Here is a 2,302-nt window from a genome sequence, read left to right as displayed (position 1 = left end):
TAGAACTTCCAATTCTATATTGAATAGGAGTGAGGAGAGAGGGCATCCTTGCCTAGTGCTAGATTTCAAAGGGATGATTCCCATTTCTGCCCATTCAGTATGATATTGGCTGTGGGTTTGTCATTAATACCTTTTATTCTTTTGAGAAACGTTCCATCAATACCAGTTATTGAGAGTTTTTATCATAAAGGGCTGTTGAATTTTGTCAAAGGCCTTCTCTGCATCTATTGAGATAATCATGTGGTTTTTGTCTTTGGTTCTGTTTATCTGGTGGATTACTGTTTTACACTTGCATATGTTGAACCAGCCTTGCATCCCCAGGATGAAGCCTACTTGATTGTGATGGATAAGCTTTTTGATGGGCTGTTGCAATCAGTCTGCCAGTATTTTATGGAGGATTTTTGTATCTATGTTCATCATGGATATTGGCCTGAAGTTTTCTTTTTCTTGTTGGGTCTCTGCCAGGTTTTGGTATCAGGATGATGCTGGTCTCATAAGATGGGCCAGATAATAATTTGGATGTTGTTGTTTCTCTCCTGGCCTTTGGTGTGTACTCCAATGTTTGCTATCATAAGGAAAAGAGAAATATTCTCACCACTGAAGGGCATAATGCACTCATCCACAAATCATTGGTTAATTGTCCTTTTGTAGCCAAGACATGAAGTACCCATCTCCCTTCTTTGTGTTTGGTGAAAAGATTAAAACTCAAGCAATCTCTGCTAAAGGCATGACTTTAGTCATCGCCTTGCAGTTGCTTCTCTTTGCCTCCAAGAAAGTCCAATCTGATGGGCAGATTGTACTTGTAGATGACTGGATTAAATTACAAATATCTCATGAAGCTGTTGCCTGCATCACTGGTCTCTGGGCAGCCACGGAGGCCCTGGTTGTTGAAGTAACCTAACAACCTGCTATCATCAGCCAGTTGGATCCCGTAAATGAACGTGTGCTGAACATGATCCGTCAAACCTCTAGGCCCTCAGCTGCTGGTATCAACCTTATGATTGGCAGTACATGGTATGGAGATGGTCCACATCCTCCCAAGATGGCCCGATATGACAATATGGTGGTCAAGGCTATAGCAGTAGCTATAGCAGTGGAGGCTATGGTACCAGAGGCTACGGTGGCAGCTTCAACTCCTTTTGGGCAAGATATAGTGCTGCTGTTGGTGGAGGCTTTAGAGGACTTTCCCAAGGTGGCTATAGGGGCAACTCTGGAGGAGAGTACAGAGGGCCTATTGGAGGCTTCAGAGGATCTGGGGGGATTCCAGTGAGGAGGTGCTAGGAGGGCCTATGAAATCGGCTACTTTGGGCCTGGAAGAGGAGGTGGCAGATATTATGGCTTGGTTATATCAGTTCCTGCTTGTATACAGTAAGAAAAAAATGGCATGCTATGTGTTACATGTTTTTTCCAATATGTTTATTTGCCACCAGAATGTAAATGCATTTTTCCACCCAGTCTGTGGTTCATTGTAGTTTAAGAAAACCAAACATATAGAGGCATTAGTGATTTTGTTTATATTATGTAAAATATAACGATCTATCTTAAAAATACCAGAGTTTGTATTTTTTCTTTAAGGAGTAAAGATTTGCCTTTAAAAATAACTTGGTATTTTTCCTGGCTTTGATTTCATATAATAGAAAATAAAGTACTACACTGAAAAAACAAAACAAAACAAAAACATACAAACAAGAAACACAGAGATATCCAATCCTAAAAACTAGGAACAAGGAGTCTGTGTAAATATTTTGTCACCTGCTGGGTTTTTTTTTTTTTTGCATAAAGAAATATAAAACAATTTACTAACCACTGTTCACCAGTATTTACAATAAAGTAAACAATATATAGTTGGATAACATTCTGATTACTACCAAGTCGTTTTTCCTGGATTTTGCTGAAACAGCAAAGCACATAATGGAAAGATTGAGCCTACCTGTGGGGAGTGAGTTTGGGTAATTAAAAGACATTCAAGTGACATGTCTTTTTATGTCATGTCATGCTGTTTTATGTCATGCTGTTTTATGTCACAGAACGTAACACATGTTTTGATGAAACAGCTTTGAAACACACTTTTTGTAGAATCTAAGAAGTGATGTTTCTGAATCTAATGAGCCCTTACAGGAATATACAAATATACAAATATTAATTTTTAAAAACTAGAAACAAGCTATCTGTGAAAATGCTTTGTGACATGCTGTATTATCTCAAAGAATGGTACCTGTGTTTTGATACAAGTTTGAAAAATGTTTTTGTAGATTCTAAGTAGTGATGTTTTCAAATCTATTGAGCTGTCATTAGAAAACAC

General features: G+C 38.3%; 1 pseudogene; it reads left to right on the top strand.

Annotated features, from left to right (window-relative positions):
- The first annotated feature begins 466 nt into the window (after positions 1-466).
- LOC116546404 lies at positions 467-1,601 on the top strand (annotated as a pseudogene).
- The last annotated feature ends 701 nt before the right edge of the window (positions 1,602-2,302 follow it).

Source organism: Sapajus apella, unplaced genomic scaffold, assembly GCF_009761245.1.
Source record: "Sapajus apella isolate SASKATOON/1434 unplaced genomic scaffold, GSC_monkey_1.0 scaffold860, whole genome shotgun sequence".
Lineage (NCBI taxonomy): Eukaryota > Metazoa > Chordata > Mammalia > Primates > Cebidae > Sapajus > Sapajus apella.
This window is presented reverse-complemented; position numbering and strand designations above follow the sequence as displayed.